At 35.7% G+C, this 20,000-nt stretch overlaps 1 protein-coding gene across 3 annotated transcripts in view; it reads right to left on the minus strand.

Annotated features, from left to right (window-relative positions):
• Nucleotides 1–20,000, minus strand: part of TEX9 (testis expressed 9) — a 190,118-nt gene that overhangs the window by 77,267 nt on the left and 92,851 nt on the right. For 2 of the 3 annotated variants that reach the window (XM_063639430.1, XM_063639424.1), the window contains exon 2: nucleotides 10,219–10,384. The exons of the other annotated variant lie outside the window; for it this stretch is intronic. The gene's annotated coding sequence lies outside the window, so the exon portion shown is untranslated. The remainder of the gene's footprint in view (nucleotides 1–10,218; nucleotides 10,385–20,000) is intronic. 3 annotated transcript variants of the gene reach the window in all.

Genomic DNA, 20,000 nt, shown 5'->3' on the forward strand with positions numbered 1-20,000 from the left:
TAGGGAGAGAGGAAAATAGGGAGTTATTTTTTCATGAGTACAGAGTTTCTGTTTGAATGATGAAAAAGTTCTGAAAATGGATAATGATTATTAAATCATTGCACAACTTTATGAATATATTACATTTAATGCCACCAAATTGTATATTAAAATATAGTTGACACGGTAAATTTTATGTATATTTTACCACAATAAAAATTTCCAGTAGAGGGGTATCCTATAAAATATCCAACCAGTACTCCTCAAAATTGTCAAGGTCATCCAAAACAAGGCTGTGAAACAGTCACAGCCAAGAGGAGCTTAAGGAGATATAACAGCTTTGTAAGTGATTATATTAGTCTGTTCTCACACTGCTATAAAAAATACCCGAGACTGGGTAATTTATAAAGGAAAGAGGTTTAATGGACTCAAAGTTCTGCATGGCTGGGGAGGCCTCAGGAAACTTAACAATCGTGGCGGAAGGGGAAGCAGGCATGTCTTACATGGTGGCAGGAGAGAGAGCAAGTATGTGAAAGAGGAAATGTCAGACACTGATAAAACCATCAGATCTCATGAGAGATCACTCCCTATCACGAGAACAGCCTGGGGGACACCACTCCCATGATCCAATCACCTCCCACCAGGTCTCTCCCTTAACACGTGGGGATTATGGAGATTACAATTCAAGATGAGGTTTGGGTGGGAACACAAAGCCTAACCATATCAGTGACATACCAGACCAAACCCTAGAATAGGAAAAGACATAGTAAAAAACAAGGATTCTGAATAAACTATAGACTTCAGTTAATGTATCAGTAATGGTCTACTAATTTCAACAATTTAACCATATTAATGTAAGATCTTAATAATAGGGAAAACTAGGTGCAGGGTATATGGGAACTCTCTCTACGGTATTCTCAGTTTTTCTGCAAATGTAAAACTTATAAAAAATTAAATCTTTTTTTTTTTAACTTAAAAGGGATTTTCTTCTTCAACAAAATTGTGAGCTAGGTGATCTGGGACACCCTTCCACTGCACAACGACCAGATTCTGGAAAACAAAAGAAATACTTACCTACGCATTACTGAACTTGAAGAAAGTAGGAGAAATTTCCATGTGTCCTCCTGACATCTCATTCTCCAGATCTCTTCCCCACAAATAAACAAAACCTTCTGATAGTAGGCATTTAAGAATAAAAAGGTTAAGCTGAGAAAATGCCCCAGGGAACTATATTCAGAAAACAAGGCTTACATCAACAGCAATATGGAAGAGCTGAGTCTGAGACCTCTGTGCTAATCTAGAAACCAAAAGAGGCTAAAAGTCGTTTAGACTGGTAGTGCCCCAATGGTCTTAGCAGATTCAAACACAAATCTTCTTCAAGAAAAAATTTCTAGTTAAGCCCACTAGATTCCCAGGTTAAGATTAAGAAAATGTGAGTTCACCATCAAAAATCACCAGACATAAAGGAAGAAAGTCACCGTAAGCACAAAATTAGAAGAAATAACAAATATTTAGACTTCCAAGAAATTCAGATATTAAAATTTTATCAGCTGTGAAATAGAGAAAATCTATTCAGAAAGAAATAGAAATAAGGGACAGAATCACAACAATGAGCAAGCAACAAGAGACCATCAGGAATGACCAGGCAAATGTGATAAATAATCAAATGAAGCTTTAAGATATTAAACACATATCTGTTGAAATGAAAATACTCAATGGACAGGTCGAATGGCAGATTATAAACAGATAATTAGTAAACCATAACATATCTGAAAAAATTATTCAGAATGAACAGAGAATGGTTAAACAGTACTGAAGTTAGACTGAAAAGATCTGACGTATAAAATAATCGGATTTCAAGAAGGATAGATTTGAAAAATTGAGAAGCAATATTACAAAAGTTAATTCCTTAGAATTTTCCAGAATTTAGGAAAGATATAAATGTATAAGTTCAAGAAGCATGGTGCATCACAAAGAGGATAAATTTTCAAATATATTCCTGGAGCTGTCATATATGCCAAAACACCAAAGAAAAAAGAGATCTTTAAAGCAGCCAAGAGGAAAAAAAGACAAATAACCTACAAAGAAGCAATTAAAGTAGGTGTTTTAATAGCTACAATGAAAGCCAGAAAGACAGTAAAATAATTAGCAGAATTTGATGATAATAAGTCCCATTATAATGAAAATTTGGATCAAGCATGCTTGGTTATTAATGACCAATTACTTACTAATGAATAGCAGCCTTCTGTCTAGTTCTATTCTCAAACTGGGTAGGACAAACTTCTATCTTCTGAATTTATAAGGTAGGGGACATAGTAAGGCTTGGTGGGAAAAGTCAGCACTCTCTCTCAGGAAACAGGGAGCCTGAGGATGACTCCTTTATTGCCAGTATTCTTATAGCCCTATCTCTTTTGATTAGACCGACGCAATGGGACCCAGCTAAATACGAGATCACTACAATTGCTGCCACTGTTCTGGAAGTCCTAGCCAGTGAGACAGGATCCAGAATTGGCACCATTTGATGTTTATTTTGGAGCAGATAGCCACCACCACCACCATGGGATGCCAAACCACAACGAGGATGAGCAAATATTTTAATTATAGAGCCAGACCACTGGAACTTCTAGTCAATCAGCTAGACAGGCTCAGGTGACTCATTTCTTTAATTATCACAATAAGCCCACTCTTCTTTTCATGAAGTTAAAAATATTCATCCTCACTAATCTTAGTATGAGGGGATTTTATTGTATCTTAAAAGGGATCAAAGAAAATAATTTCAGTTTAGAACTGTGCACTCATTCACCAATAGTGTATTGCAAGATGAGGGTGAAATAAAGATATCTTTAGATAAATAAAACCTAAGAGATTTGGCACACACATATGCCTACCAAAGGCACTTCTAAAGTACATGCTTTAGGAAGAAAAAAAACACTAGTGGAGTATTTTGAAACACCAGAAGAATGGTGAGCAAACAAGACGATAAACATGCATGTAGGTCTAAATAAATAATTTATCTAAAGGTCCTACTAATAATAATGTCTAGTTTGTGGAGTTTATCAGAAAAAGAAGACTAAAACATTGGATTCTCATCCAACTAAGAATAGAAGGGAACTTCTTCAACCTAATAAAGGGCATCTCAAAAAAACCCTACATCTAACATTATTTAATGATTAAAAAATCAAATGCCTTCCTCTTAATGTCAAACAAGACAGGCATTTCCACTGTCATCACTATTTATAATCATACTGAAGAACTGAAGGTTCCACCTTGTATAATGAGGTCAATCAATCGATAATCTTAGAAATGAAGAAATAAAACTTTCTGTTCATAGATGACATGATATGTGCTTAGAAAATACCAAAGACTACAAAAAATTCATGAAACTAGTTGGCGAGTTTAGCAAAGGTTTAGGATGCGAGGTCAACATACAAAAATTAATTATACTTCTATATACCATCCTATAAAATTCTATTCTATAAAATTGATTATAGTTTTATATACTATAAAATTTGATTTCTAATTATTCAAAATTAGTATGTTCATAATTAGTATGAACAATTGGAAATCAAATTTTAACATGCAGTACTATTTATAATAGCAATGCTTAGGTATAAATCTACCAAAACATGTACAACATTTGTATGCTGAAAACTGCAAAACATCATCAGAAAATATCAAAGATAACTAAACAGAAAGATATACTGTGTTCATGGATTGGTGGACTCAATATTGCTAAGATGTCAGTTCTCTCCAATCAACATCCCAGCAAAACTTTTGTAGAAATTTATCATCTGATTCCAAAATTAGATGGAAAGACAATAGAATGGCTAGCCAAAACAATTTTGAGAAAGAATAAGAATAGCAATGTTGAAGAATTAACAATAACTGATTCCAAGACTACAGTAATTAAGATGGTTTAGTGCTGATAAAAAGTACAGACATGTAAATCAATGGAAAAGAAGAGACAGTCCAGATGTAGACCCAAAAATTTTAATAAAATGAAATGGAGAAAGGATAGTTTTTTAACAAATACTGCTGGGATAATTGTAAATCCATATTTTTAAAAAGCTAATCTTGATCCATATATCACACCGTATAGAAAGTGATTTGACAGTGTCTCATAAAGTTAGACATATACTTATAATACAACACAGCAATCTAGGTAATTACCCAAACAAATGTAAGTTTGTGTCAAACACAAAAGACTATGTACTGAATTATTTCACTAATATTAAATTATGGAAAAGGTAAAACTATACTGACGAAAACTAGATAGATGTTTGCCTAGAATTGGGAATGGGAGGAAGGCGCTGACTGCAAGGGGCCACAGGGAACTTCTGGTCATGTTCTATATATTGATCATGGTCATGGATACATGACTGCATATAAATGCCAAAGCTTACTAAACTATACACTTAAAATAGGTAAATTTTATTGTATGTAAATTATTCCTCAATCAAACTAGGGAAAAATAAATTGGCTAAATTATTCCTCAACCTTCCTCGAATTCAGTTCGACTTACTTGAGTCACTTTTTGACTAAGAGTCATCCATATCCACCCTTCTTCATACAGTACTGTCTTCTGTATCATCAACTGTTGTTCAGCCTTTATTAAGAGTGCACCACTATTTTCTCCAGAATTTTCTTCCATGCCTCTAAATAACACCCATTCTACAAGTTTTGATGTAAATGTTCAAGCAATTATAATCATATTACTTTTGCTGCTTGCCTGACTGTAAGATGCCTGACTTCAGATATATTAAAATGTGAAAAAAATGCACATCTTGGAATTGAAATCTGATAGAAGGGAACAAGGTTTAAATACTCGTGAAATAAACTTTGTTATTATTATGTAATAATCTCTTTATCTCCAGTAATGCTTTTTGGTTGGTCATTTTTACCCGATATAAATATAACTAACACAACACTCTTTTGATTTTCCTGGTATATCTTTCCCCCACCTTTTTACTTTGAGAGATCAACGTTGCTTTTATAATTAAAGGGCTCTAGAGACCTAGGGTTGGTGTTCAGCAGTGTCGATGATGACTGATGGAGGTAGTTATTTGACAGAGCAGTAACAGTACCTTTAAGATAAGACTTGTTAGTATACAAGATACACCTCCAGGGACTCCCAGAAATACTTGGGGAACATTGCAGAAGTGGCTAATGTCCTCTGCAAGCACGTGGAGCAAAAGCCAATGACATCTGAGTATTAATGTAATAATGATTCCTGTCTCTGTCCTCAGTTGACTTAATTCAGAATACATATATACAACATATAAAAATATACTTAAAAGCCAGGAAGGATTCTACTAACATGTTAGCCTGGATTATTACAAATAATCAAATCTGCATGTTCTATTTCACTACAAATAACACATATTACCTTTGGAATATTTAGAACACTACAAGTAAAATGAGAGAAAAATAAGATAACCCATCTAAAATATAATGGAAAGATTGAGCACTAGGCAGACCGGAAAAAGGCCTCTGAAGTTGGCAAGAAAGAAGTCACTGATAGCCTCAGGAAAGACATTTATAGTAAAGTACAAGAACTAGGAGCCATATTAGAAGGAAATTAGTAGAAAGCAATTACTCTCAACAATATGTTGAGGAATTTGGTGACAAAGGATAGTTGCATATTTCTTTTGAATCAGTCCATATCCAAAAATCTAAGGCTTAGGCCTGACCAACTAAATTGCCTCATGCTGACTTATTTCTGTAGGTCACTTTAAATTTTTACCATACCATCTCTTTTTATTAGATTTTTTTTTCACTTTTTGTTAGATTTCATTTCAAATAAGTAATTTTAAATCACAATTTTAATCATGGTCAAAAATTACTTTTAATATTATTTGAGTCCTTTAAATTAATGTAACCTTAAAAGAAACTATTATTCACAACTCAGAAAGCTGTAGATTATAATTCTGAAAAGTGTACACTGTTAATTCAGAGTACTGAGATGATTTTATATTTTTCCCCAGTGGTTTTATAAAAATATCAGAAATTGTGGTTTTATAAAAATACCAGAAATTGAGTAATAAATGCTATTTTTATTTTTTACTTGCAAATAGTCAAAGCTAAATATTTTTTGTAGCATCCTTAGAAACTGACTATTCATTTTTTAACAGACTAGTCATGGCTGTCTTGAGAGGAAGTAATCAAAATAAAAACTATAGCATGTACATTAATTTAATTAAAACAAGCTTATATTTTTATTTTTTCTTGACAAACTTTGGGTTCAATCAGCTGTGGTCATGGTATTGACATTCTAGAAACCTCAGTGGTGCTCCCTGTACTTAAGGGGTCCTTCTGATCTATTTGTGCAGAAAGGGGCTGTGAGCACCTAAATATTGTGCCCTACCTCATGGGAATTCAAATATTTGCTCACCACTTTTACATAATTCCTCTAAGAATAGGAAAGTCTGGGAAAGACAGTTTAGATAATGCACCAAGTGGGAGAGAAGATGGAGAAGAGAAAATAGCAATTTAAAGATATTTAGAAATGTATTTTCCAAAGAACTCTCATATAGTATGAAACTATGTATCAGAGCTCAATTTTCATTAACTGACCAAACATCTTATTTTAGAGTTTGGTGGGAGTAACTAAAATTTGCTGCATAAAAAGGTAATATCTAAAATTTTAAAATAATATATCTCTGATGTGACAACAAATATGTTTGCTGCTTTCCAGTAACCTGATATAAAATATCATCTGGTAAAAATACTGAAAATAACAGATAATAAACAAGAACAGAAGTGCCATCAGCCACTGCATTGTCAAAAGAAGCGTAAATTATTTAAATAGGTTTCTACTAATAGAAGACAAACGGCAATGCTTGAAATAGAAATACAGGGCGGGGCATGATGGCTCACGCCTGTAATCCCAACACTTAGGGAGGCCAAGGTGAGTGGATCGCCTGAGGTCAGGAGTTCGAGACCAGTCTGGCCAACATGGTGAAACCCCATCACTACTAAAAGTACGAAAAAAAAAATTAGCTGGGCGTGGTAGTGGGCACCTGTAATCCCAGCTACTGGGAAGGCTGAGGCAGGAGAATTGCTTGAACCCAGGAGGCGGGGATTAGTTAAGATCGTGCCATTGCACTCCAGCCCAGACGACAGGGCGAGGCTCTGTCTCAGAAAAAAAAAAAAAAATACAGCAATTAACTTCTGGCTGTGCCTTTATCTAACACTTCATTACTCAACACTTTCCAACCCACTCATGTCTAGGATTCCTTCTCAAATTGCACATGCCAAATTCCTGGAAATGAAGTTCATTCACAAAGTGTTAAAGTTGCAGGTTTTTTCATTCTTGTTCATTTTAGAATAGCTTTAAGCTCACTTACAGGGATGTCTTTAGACCAAAAGGTTTCTTATGTACTTATCTTGCATCCTCTTCTCACCCAATCTCAAATACTAAAGAAGATGATAATAGTGTCTAAAATGCCTTGTTAACAAAGTTATGTACTGGGACTTAGAGAAACTGAAATAAAGCATTTTGTAGAGAACTCAATTTGATACTTTCTTTGAAATAACATTTTGAATTAAAGAAATACACAATGACAAAAAGAAGTTTTCTCTTTCACATAGAGGATATTAATCCAATCTTTGTGCCTATATTGAAAATGATTTTTTGAAACTAGAAATTTTACTTCAATATTATGGTAACTGCTAAGTCTGATTATTTATGACATTTGCAAAAACTATGGGTAATGACCTATAGCTAGGCCTTTTTCTTGCCAACTAAAGACACAGAGATCAGTCAGGGCTTTTCCCTGTTCTCCCTTTCTCTCCATTCAAAGAAGTCTTACACAATATGCAGATACTGCCACACTGGCTGCACTCCAGCTCTTGGGTGGTTTCAGTCCTCTGCATGTGACATAACTTTTTTTATATTCAAGTGGAACTACATACTCTAACTTTTTGAGGGCAAACTGAGAGGTTTTTGCCTGTAATAAGATATCTTCTTTAAAGGAGGATGGCATTCTAACTCCCTTGTAATTGCATTTTGTGCTGAAATATTCAACAGTGATGATTTCCTATCATGACTTCATTATCTCACTTGAGACAGGTTTATTAGGTAGGTCTTTGTCCTTTCCTAGAAACAATAAACAGAAACCTGGCATAAATTTCGGAACAACATTACTTTGGATCTACACATCTCTTGTGTATTGTTATAATGTGAGATTTATCTTTCTTAGAAAGGTACACAAAATCGAGGTAAGACTCACTCTTGAATTATGATTAACATCCACAAATCATCATCTTTTCCTCAAGAAAGGGAAAACATTATTTGTTGTATCTTAAGTTTCTGGGGTTTGGCAGCCTATGAAGGGAAAACTGACCACTGGTCTTTGAAACAGTGACTCTCAGTGAAGCTATGGAAATATTTTGCCATTGCCGTTCTTCTACTCCATTGCCTTACCAACTCCATTGCCACACATACTAAAAATACCTTTCTTTAAGCACTCATCATATGTCACATTCTTGCCTGGTCTTGGCTTCAGCTACCTCTCAGTTAATCTATTATCTTCTAAAGTAAATTATTTAAATAGGTTTATACTAATGGAAGACAAACCAAACCCCTTCCATGACCATTGTCACTTTAGTCAGGGACCTTTTAAAGATAATACAAGCTCAAGGCCTAGTGAAATGAATAAAAAAAAGTATGATATTTATGGGACCAGGATTGCTGTATTCCCCAGCAGAATGAAACTAATGGTTGAAACTCTAAATTAGGCTAAATAAAAGTTCAGACTCACCAGGTCACAAGGCTATTCTAGATTAAATGAGTAGAATCTGAAATTAGTTGGTGTGAAAGGCATGAGAACCTTCCAGGCATCCATGGGCCCACAATATGGCTGCCTTCTTACATAGCCCCTTACCACTAGTGCCTACTCAACATAACATATACCTTATCTCAGTTACTAATTTCAAATGCCTTTCCCACTGCTGTTTCTGGAATCCTTAATAGGAATCCAGTCTACTTGGTTGTTCTCCAAAATCATCCTATCATTAACAGGCCAAAGGTTATGTGGGACATGTGCCCTTGAACACTATAATTTGAATCTCTGGACATTACACACTTGCCAACAGGGAATCATAAAAAATAATGTACGTATATATTTTGCATATTAATGCGGAAATAATATTTAGCAACAAAATATTTAGCATCTATGCACCAGACTTTGTACTAAGCATTGGGGATACAAAGATAAACAAATAAGCTAGGGTCCCTGAGCTCAGATTCTTGAAAAAGAAATATACACATAAGTAATTTCACTACAATATAAGGACTATAAGCAAAAGTGACACCGGGAACTATGAGAGCACAGGGGAGGGACACCTCACTTTCAACCTAAAGGAGAGGGGAGTAAGGGAGGGTTTCTCTGAGAAGGTAAAGTCTTAACCGATTCTTGACAAATGAACAGATGTTCTTTAGGTTAAAAAGAGAGAAATGAGAAATGGGGTTCAACTTCTGGTATGGCTTAGTAATTTACTGGACCAACCTATTTGCAGATAACTATAAATCTGGACACACACACACACACACACACATATATATGCACTCACAAGTATATACACGTGTGTGTATATATATACACACACATATATATGTGTGTGTATATGTGCTTATATACATATACACGTGTGTGTATACACACACATACGCACAGAAAGCCACCTGTAAGCACTGGAGAATGACCAAGAACAGGCAATTTATGAAAGGAAAATGATACTTGGGTGAAGGGAATAGCAGGGGGTGGGTTTCCCATTTTAATAGCTTTAGTCTGAGGGAAAGCTGCAGTTGGTACAACAGAGGGTTGCTAAAACACTCACAGAAAACCCATAGTCTTTCAGGCCTAAAGAACATGAGAGCAAATTTGGAGCAACTAGACAAGAGAGCATCAGAGAGGGAAATCCCAAAATTATGTGTATAAAGTCTGCCCAAATCTCTAGCTGACCCCTGAATTACACATGCATGGGCAGATTTCAAGCAGCTCATTTAATGATGAATATCAGATTTGAGCTGTTTCCCAAGAGACAAATTTTGCAGGTTGAGTCTGACCAAGTTAATTCCATGCTATAACAACTCTTTGGAAGAATCCAAGACAATTCATAGTCTCTACAACATAAGCATTCATATTATCTAAGATACAATCCAAATTTACTTGACATACAAAGAAATAATGAAATGAGATTCATTCTCAAAATAAAAAATCATCAACAGAGACTGACCTTGAGAAGATCCAGATGTTGGAATTAACCAACAAGGAATTTAAAGCAGTTATTATAACTACTCATGGAAACATTGAAAAATTCACTTGATGGGCCGAACAGCAGAATAGGGGTGACAAGGAAATGGTTAGTGAACCTGAAGATACGTCCGTAGAAATTATTCAATCTGAACCAGAAAAAAAAAAAGAGAAAATGGTTAAAATATGAACGCAAGGACTTGTGAGGCAATATCAGTAATTCTAATGTATGTGACACATGAGTTATTGTAAAAATCACAGGAGGAAGAAAAAGATAGAATGAGGCAGAAGAAACATTTAAAGAAATAATAGAAAGAAATTTCCCAGATATGGTGAAATAAGAAGCTAAGTGAACACCAAGCAGTATAAATACAAAGGAAAGAAGCCATGCCCACATGCCATAGTCATATTTCTGAAAATGAAAGGTGAGAAAAAAATTTTTTTTTTTTTTTGAGACGGAGTCTCGCTGTCGCCCAGGCTGGAGTGCAGTGGCGCAATCTCGGCTCACTGCAGGCTCCGCCTCCTGGGTTCACACCATTCTCCTGCTTCAGCCTCCCGAGTAGCTGGGACTACAGGCACCCGCCACCTCGCCCGGCTAATTTTTTGTATTTTTAGTAGAGACGGGGTTTCACCGTGTTAGCCAGGATGGTCTTGATCTCCTGACCTCGTGATCCGCCCGACTCGGCCTCCCAAAGTGCTGGGATTACAGGCGTAAGCCACCACGCCCGGCCAATGAGAAAATCTTGAAGGCAGTCAAAGAAAACTGGCACATAATTTATACATGGCAACAGTGATTTGAATCATAACTGACCTGTCTTCAGAAATAATAGAAGTGAGCAGACAATGGAACATCTCTAAAGTACTGAGAGGAAAAATCATCAACCCTGAGTTGTTTATTTAGCAAAAATATGTCAATAATGAAGAAAAATAGACATTTTTGCATCAAAGGAAACTATGCAAATTTTTCATCAGGTCACTTATACTACAAAGAATGCTATAGAAGTTCTTCAGGCTGAGATGAAATCAACTGTTTCTCTCTGGGTGCCCAGGAGCTGAAATCTCAATTATCCTGATTCCTATGATGCAATTTCCATCCCTAACAAACCACTTCCAGGAGTAGGAGCACTTCACAAACTTTCCAGGACATAACAGATGTCAATGCAAGTTATCTTAATCCCCTCCTTTTATATAAAAAACTTAAAATTTTAAGATAATTTTATATTCACATTGAGTTGTAAGAAATAATACAGAGATTCTATGCACCTTCACTCAGTTTCATCCAATGGTGGTATCTTGTAAAATTATAACACAATATCACAATTAGGATATTGACATCGATACAGACAAGGTACGGAACATTTCCATTACCAGCATGGATGTCTCATGTTGATGTCTATAAATACATGCACTTTTCTAACATCCTCTATCTTCTTTAGTGAAATCTCTTAAAGTTTTTTGCCCATATTTAAATTGGATTTTTTTTTTTACTGTTGGGTTTTAAGAGCTCATTATATGTTCTATATACTAATCCTTTATAAAAAGCGTTGCTTGTAAATATTTTCTGCCACTCTATAGCTTGTATTTTCACCCTCTTAACATATTCTTTCATGGAGCAAATGTTTTTAATTTTGATAAAGTTCAGTTTATCAGTTTTTCTTTTTATAGATCATGCTTTTGCTATTAAATCTAAGAACTCCTTGCCTGGGCCTAAATCCTGAAGATTCTCACCTGTGTTTTTTCTAAAAGTTTTACACTTTTACACTTTATGTTTAAGTCTGCAGTCCAATTTGAATTACTTTTGTAAAAGGTATAGAACTTAGGTCAAAGTTTTTGTTTTGTTTTGTTTTGTGTTAGTTTATTTTCTTCCTTTTTTTGCCTGTGGGTTTCCAATTGCTCTGGAACCATTTGTTGAAAAGGCTATATTTATCCCATTTAATTGCTTTTGCATCTTTATCAAAAAATCAATTAGGCATATTTTTCTGGCTCTCTTTCTGGGTTCTCTGTTATATTCCACTAATCTATGTGTCTATCCCTCTGGCAATAGGACATACCCTGATTACTATATATACATCATAAGTATTGAAACTGAGTAGACTTATCCTCAATTTATTTTTCTTTTTAAAAAATTTTTAACCTGTTTTAGTTCCCTTGGATTTTCATTCAAATTTTAGAATAATCTCACTCATATCCACAAAACAACTTGCTGGGATTGTGATAGGAATTGTATTAAATCTGTATATTAATTTGGGGAGAAATGTTATCTTTATTATATTGATTTTTCAATCCATGAACACAATATGACTTTCCATTTATTCGGATCCTTTTTGAAATCTTTCATCAGTGTTTGTGCAGATTTCACCATACAAGTCCTATGCATATTTGGTTAAATTTACACCTAAGTATTTCTTTTTCTGAAAGAGAGAGATTGTAAATGGTATCATATTTTTACTCTTGGAGCCCAAGTGTTCATTCCTAGTATACAGAAATACAATTTCTTTTCTATTTTATTTTGTATTTTTTGAGACTTGCTTATCTCAATTATTAGATGGAGATTTCTGGTAGATTTCTTAGGATTTTCTATGCAGACAAATGTCATCTACAAATAGTGACAGTTTTATTTTTTCCTTTAAGATTTTTATGCTTTTAATTTCCTTTTCTTGGCTTATTGTGCTGTCTAGAACTTTCCACATTATGTTGAATAAGAGTGTGTAGAATGGGTGGGGTTGGTTTCTTCTACCTGCAAATGTCCTAAAGAAAAACGTGTGGTTGAGTCATAAAGCATATCCCAAATGTGTTATCAATCAAGGTGATTCACCTTGGGACTAAGATGGTAGAGAAATGAGTTAGAAGAGTCAAGACTTTGGACAGGATATCAGAGTAGCAAGTGGAAGTTGAGCTGACTTAATTCTGGAGCTTTAAGTCCTTCTTTTTGTGCAAAGGTTAGACTCATTTAAAAGATTTGGAAAAGGATAGATGCCATCCTGAGCTCCAGGAAACACCATTTGCAATCCTGCCTCAGCCCATCCCTAGCAAGAGCCAGACACCCATCTTAGCTCAGTCACAGCTTAATTCTGGCAAACTCATAACCCACCTTCTCCTCTGAAGAATGAGCTGAGATACCCCAAATCATACTTGAGCTCACTCCCTGCTTCTCTCCTACCTCTCTCAGGCATCTTCTTCCAATCTCAGTTCAAAAATTCACTTTCATTGGGACTTCTTCTTGCTGACTGAGAGCCTTCACTATATCTGTTTTTCTGAAGAAACCCTGAGTATTTATTGTGGTTGGTTAGATCTCAAAATACATTAAACTATCTATGAGAAGCAAGTAGGCAATGTTTATATTAAGTACTCCCAAATTTGTATTTGGCACTGCCATGTATCCTGATTCCCACTTATGGTAGGCACTCCACTCAGCTTAACTGACCAATTGTCTTTCCCAAGTTGTAACCCTGTTGTATTATGAATGCTTTCATATTATGAACAGAACGATGGGGCCCAGAATCCAGCTACGGACATCCAATGGTTCCAACAACAACATGCTGTCCAGCTGAATGTCTTTAGAGTAGCACTTCTGACTCCAAGTTGTTCATTGCCCCAAAGCTATTAATAGTTTATCCACAGTCTTCTCTGTGCTTGGTTCCTTCCTAACAACTATCACCATAATCTGGGTCACACTATCTCAACCTTTGCCTTATCTTGGCAGTTGCTTTGTCCAGGTTTTCCTTCCACCCACAACCAGGCAACTGTTGCTCTAAAAACCTCTGCTGAAGGGATGGGACTTGGCTGACACGTCCCCCTTAAAAAGCTGGGAAAGAAGCTGGGTGCAGTGGCACATGCCTATAGTCCCAGCCTACTTGGGAGGCTGAGGTGGGAGGATCATCTGGGCCCATGAGTTTGAGTGTAGCTTGGGCAACATAGCAAGAGGGGAAAAGGCCAGAAAACACTTTCACCTGAACCTGGGATGCAGGCTCAGAAGCCTCAACACAGTTCTTTAGGCAAACATTATGAGTTGCTTGCCATTAGCAATTCCTGCCTTTTAACCTTCCCCTCTTAGGGTTACAGGATTCTCCCCCAACACACAAATATGTCAGAAAATTGCTCTTCATGAAAATTGTCCATTCATGTCCATGCTTCCAAAATATCTACTCTTTTAACCCTCACTCCTTTCCCCACCCCCAATTTCTATTCATTCAGTGGAGGTCTCTTAATCTGGGAGGAGATAAGCTCTCCCAGAATATCTGCATTTAGAAGATTATCACTAATGCGTGGAAGACAGTCAAACAATTCAAAAAAAAAAGAAAAAAAAATATATATATATCCAGATAGATAGATAGACAGATAGAAAAACTAGTAAGCAAATCAATAAACAAAACAAGCAAACAAACAAGGTGAAGATACTGAGTAGACTGAGTTGGGGTAATAGTAACAGTCATTGTGGATGGGGTCTAGGTATTGTGTTAAACAGGGGCAAACAGTTCTGCTAACAAAGACGTATCTAACTTTCCTATAATTCTGCTTTTTATGTTCCAAGTGTATTCTTAATTTTTTTAAAAAAGAAAATAAACAAAAATTTTCTCATTAGACTTTGCATACATTGTATAATAGAAGCAAGTGTTTTCCTAATGATTTTCTTTCTAACTTCCCATTTGGCCAAATATCCAAATATGATGATGTCCTATCTAATATGGCATCACTGGAGTATATAATACACAATTCACCCATTTAAAGTGAACAATTCAGTGGTTTTTCACAGAGTTTTGCAAGCATCACCACAATCAATTTTAGAACATTTTTATTACCCAAAAAGAAACCCCATGCCCATTAAAACTCACTTCCCATTTCCCTCCACCCACCTAGCTGTAAGCAACCACTAATTTCTGTCTCTATGGATTTGCCTATTCTGGAAATTTTATATAAATGGAATTATACAACATAGTCCTTTGTGATTGGCTTCTTTCATTTAGCACAGTGTTTTCAAGGTTCACCTTTGTTGTAGCATTTATCAATCCTTCATTCACTTTTATGGTAAATAATATTCCATTATATAGATATATCACATGTATTTATCCATTCATCAGTTGATGGAAATTTGGATTATTTCCATTTTTTGGCAATTATGGATAATGCTGTTATGAACATTCATGTACAAGCTTTAGAGTGAACATATGTTTTCAGTTCTCTTGGATATATATCTAGGAGCAGAATTCCTGGGTCATATGATAACTCCATGCTTAACCATTTCAAGAACTACCAAACTGTTTTCCAGAGTGATTGCATCATTTTACATTCTCACTAGCAGTGTAAGAGAGTCCCAGTTTCTCCACATCCTCACTAACATTTGTTACTGTCCATGTTATGTAGATAACCATCTCATGGGTGTGAAGTGGTATCTCATTGTAGTTTGGATTTGCATTTTCCTGATGGCTAAAGATGTTAAAAGTTTTTTCATATGCTTATTGTCCATTTTTACGTTTTCTTTGGAGAAATGTCTATTCAGATCCTTTGCCCATTGGATCCATTGGATCTAAATCCTTTGATCCCTTTTAAATATAGGTTATTTATTTTCTTATTTATTGGGTTGTAGGAGTTTTTGTATATTCTAGATACAAGGTCTTTATCAGATAGATACATGATTTAAAATAAAATAATTTTCTCTGACTCTGTGGGTTGTCTTTTCACTATCTTGATGGCAAAATGTGTTTCTAAGGTGTCAGTTCATTTCATCTAAATTGTAAAATTTATTGGTATGAAGTTGTTCATAATATCCTCTTACTATACTTCCAGTTAATACAAGATCATAGTGAAATCCTCTTTTTCTGCTCATATTGGTAATTTTGCCATTTCTCCTTTTTCACTTGATTAGTCCTGCTAGGAGTCTATCAATTTCATTAATTTTTCCAAAATACCAAATTTTAGCATGTTAATTTTTCTCTACAATATATTTATTTTGTTTTGGATAAATTCCTCGACACATACACCCTCCCAACACTAAACCAGGAAGAAGTTGAATCTCTGAATAGACCAATAACAGGCTCTGAAATTGTGGCAATAATCAATAGCTTACCAACTAAAAAGAGTCCAGGACCAGATGGATTCGCAGCCGAATTCTACCAGAGGTACAAGGAGGAACTGGTACCATTCCTTCTGAAACTATTCCAATCAACAGAAAAAGAGGGAATCATCCCAAACTCATTTTATGAGGCCAGTATCATCCTGATACCAAAGCCTGGCAGAGACACAACCAAAAAAGAGAATTTTAGATCAATATCCTTGATGAACATTGATGCAAAAATCCTCAATAAAATACTGGCAAACCAAATCCAGCAGCACATCAAAAAGCTTATCCACCATGATCAAGTGGGCTTCATCCCTGGGATGCAAGGCTGGTTCAACATATGCAAATCAATAAATGTAATCCAGCATATACACAGAACCAAAGACAAAAACCACATGATTATCTCAATAGATGCAGAAAAGGCCTTTGACAAAATTCAACAACCCTTCATGCTAAAAACTCTCAATAAATTAGGTATTGATGGGACGTATCTCAAAATAATAAGAGCTATCTATGACAAACCCACAGCCAATATCATACTGAATGGGCAAAAACTGGAAGCATTCCCTTTGAAAACTGGCACAAGACAGGGATGCCCTCTCTCACCACTCCTATTTAACATAGTGTTGGAAGTTCTGGCCAGGGCAATTAGGCAGGAGAAGGAAATAAAGGGCATTCAATTAGGAAAAGAGGAAGTCAAATTGTCCCTGTTTGCAGATGACATGATTATATATCTAGAAAACCCCATTGTCTCAGCCCAAAATCTCCTCAAGCTGATAAGCAACTTCAGCAAAGTCTCAGGATACAAAATCAATGTACAAAAATCACAAGCATTCTTGTACACCAATCACAGACAAACAGAGAGCCAAATCATGAGTGAACTCCCATTCACAATTGCTTCAAAGAGAATAAAATACCTAGGAATCCAACTTACAAGGGACCTGAAGGACCTCTTCAAGGAGAACTATAAACCACTGCTCAATGAAATAAAAGAGGATACAAACAAATGGAAGAACATTCCATGCTCATGGGTTGGAAGAATCAATTTCGTGAAAACGGCCATACTGTCCAAGGTAATGTATAGATTCAATGCCATCCCCATCAAGCTACCAATGACTTTCTTCACAGAATTGGAAAAAACTACTTTAAACTTCATATGGAACCAAAAAAGAGCCTGCATCACCAAGTCAATCCTAAGCCAAAAGAACAAAGCTGGAGGCATCACACTACCTGACTTCAAACCATACTACAAGGCTACAGTAACCAAAACAGCATGATACTGGTACCAAAATAGAGATATAGATCAATGGAACAGAACAGAGCCCTCAGAAATAACACCACATATCTATAACTATCTGGTCTTTGACAAACCTGACAAGAACAGGCAATGGGGAAAGGATTCCCTATTTAATAAATGGTGCTGGGCAAACTGGCTAGCCATATGTAGAATGCTGAAACTGGATCCCTTCCTTACACCTTATACAAAAATTAATTCAAGATGGATTAAAGACTTAAATGTTAGACCTAAAACCATAAAAACCCTAGAAGAAAACCTAGGCATTACCATTCAGGACATAGGCATGGGCAAGTACTTCATGTCTAAAACACCAAAAGCAATGGCAACAAAAGCCAAAATTGACAAATGGGATCTAATTAAACTAAAGAGCTTCTGCACAGCAAAAGAAACTACCATCAGAGTGAACAGGCAACCTACAGAACGGGAGAAAATTTTTGCAACCTACTCATCTGACAAAGGGCTAATATCCAGAATCTACAATGAACTCAAACAAATTTACAAGAAAAAACAAACAACCCCATCAAAAAGTGGGCAAAGGACATGAACAGACACTTCTCAAAAGAAGACATTTATGCAGCCAAAAAACACATGAAAAAATGCTCATCATCACTGGCCATCAGAGAAATGCAAATCAAAACCACAATGAGATACCATCTCACACCAGTTAGAATGGCCATCATTAAAAAGTCAGGAAACAACAGGTGCTGGAGAGGATGTGGAGAAATACGAACACTTTTACACTGTTGGTGGGACTGTAAACTAGTTCAACCATTGTGGAAGTCAGTGTGGTGATTCCTCAGGGATCTAGAACTAGAAATACCATTTGACCCAGCCAGCCCATTACTGGGTATATACCCAAAGGACTATAAATCATGCTGCTATAAAGACACATGCACACGTATGTTTATTGTGGCACTATTCACAATAGCAAAGACTTGGAACCAACCCAAATGTCCAACAACGATAGACTGGATTAAGAAAATGTGGCACATATACACCATGGAATACTATGCAGCCATAAAAAATGATGAGTTCATGTCCTTTGTAGGGACATGGATGAAGCTGGAAACCATCATTCTCAGTAAACTATTGCAAGGACAAAAAACCAAACACCACATGTTCTCACTCATAGGTGGGAATTGAACAATGAGAACAGATGGACACAGGCAGGGGAACATCACACTCCGGGGACTGTTGTGGGGTTGGGGGAGCGGGGGGCAGACAGCATTAGGAGATATACTTAATGCTAAATGACGAGTTAATGGGTGCAGGAAAACATGGCACATGGATACATATGTAACAAACCTGCACATTGTGCCCATGTACCCTAAAACTTAAAGTATAATAATAATTTAAAAAAATTAAAAATATATATATATTTATTTTGTTTTATTGATTTCTGTTCTTAGCTTTATTATTACCTTTCTTCTACTTTATTTATGTTTGATTTGCTATTCTTCTTATAGCTTATTTGAAAGTTAAAAAATTGATATGTAGCCTTTCTTTTCTGAATATCTAGATATATTTAAGGCTAACAATTTTCTCTAGGTACTACTTTAGCTTCCTCTGACAATTTTAGGTGATATGTTCAATATCAATCAGTTCAGATATTTTCTAATTTCTATAGTAACTTCTTCTTTGATCTATGAATTGTTTTTAATTATGTTTATAAACCCCCTCAGATTTTTCTTTCCTAATCATACGTTTTCTTCTTCATGGCCCTAACTCCTTTCTCCTGCTATGTTACCATTCTATTTTTCTTGCTTCAGTAGCCTTTTGAAAAGGCAAGTTGGAGCATTATACAGCATCTGAAGCCTTGCAAGATAAATTGTTGCCCTTAGGAAAAGATTAAAATCATCTCTCTGGAGAGCTATGATTAATCGTCTCTTCTTTCTCATCTGGCTAACGATGTTTGGACTTAGGTAACATGGGAGTTTACCCCGTTAGGAAAGCATACATCCTACCGACTGTTGGGAAACAACAGCTGGGAGACTCCATTTTCTCTCTCTTCAGGAGCTGCCGCTTTGGGTACAGCTGCAGGAAGTTTCTTGAATAGACTCCTTAACAAAACCACATTTGTCCTTGTGGGTTGTGTTTCAATCCAACATAACCTTTCCTTATCTTCTTCCACGAAGGGTTTTTAAAAAAGTTCTTTACTGTTCTTTAGTGTAGGGACTCACTGCACTGGGCCAATGTTTAAGTGTGTTTATTTCTGCCACTCCCCAATAACACCAACATTTCTGCTGCACATAAGAGCTTATCTTTTCTCTTTTAAAATAAATATTAAATGCCCTGAACCATAATGTTTGCTTTTCTTTTTTTTTGACCACACATAGGTGGATAGAAGTTTCTTGTTGCAAGCGACAATAGAAAGGACAATTATTCTTAAGTTTTGATTTTTTATAGCCAGTTG

Source organism: Symphalangus syndactylus, chromosome 5, assembly GCF_028878055.3.
Source record: "Symphalangus syndactylus isolate Jambi chromosome 5, NHGRI_mSymSyn1-v2.1_pri, whole genome shotgun sequence".
Classification (NCBI taxonomy): Eukaryota; Metazoa; Chordata; class Mammalia; order Primates; family Hylobatidae; genus Symphalangus; species Symphalangus syndactylus.